Below are 764 nucleotides of genomic sequence, written 5' to 3'. Positions count from 1 at the left end.
TCTTTCTATGTAATGTCGTGTGATATGTTTTCTTTTCATATAATGTCGTGTGATATGTTTTCTTTCCATATAATGTCGTGTGATATGTTTTCTTTCCATATAATGTCGTGTGATATGTTTTCTTTTCATATAATGTCGTGTGATATGTTTTCTTTCCATATAATGTCGTGTGATATGTTTTCTTTTCATGTAATGTCGTGTGATATGTTTTCTTTTCATATAATGTCGTGTGATGTTTTCTTTCCATATAATGTCGTGTGATATGTTTTCTTTTCATGTAATGTCGTGTGATATGTTTTCTTTTCATATAATGTCGTGTGATATGTTTTCTTTTCATGTAATGTCGTGTGATGTTTTCTTTCCATATAATGTCGTGTGATATATTTTCTCTTCATGTAATGTCGTGTGATATGTTTCATTTCCATATAATGTCGTGTGATATGTTTTCTTTCCATGTAATGTCGTGTGATATGTTTTCTTTTCATGTAATGTCGTGTGATTTTTTCTTTACATATAATGTCGTGTGATATGTTTTCTTTCAATATAATGTCGTGTGATATGTTTTCTTTCCATATAATGTCGTGTGATGTTTTCATTTCATATAATGTCGTGTGATATGTTTTCTTTCCATATAATGTCGTGTGATATGTTTTCTTTTCATATAATGTCGTGTGATATGTTTTCTTTCCATGTAATGTCGTGTGATATGTTTTCTTTTCATATAATGTCGTGTGATATGTTTTCTTTTCATATAATGTCGTGTG

This window comes from Eriocheir sinensis, unplaced genomic scaffold (genome assembly GCF_024679095.1).
Source record: "Eriocheir sinensis breed Jianghai 21 unplaced genomic scaffold, ASM2467909v1 Scaffold593, whole genome shotgun sequence".
NCBI lineage: Eukaryota > Metazoa > Arthropoda > Malacostraca > Decapoda > Varunidae > Eriocheir > Eriocheir sinensis.
The sequence above is the reverse complement of the archived record's forward strand: the minus strand, read 5'-3'. Positions refer to the sequence as shown.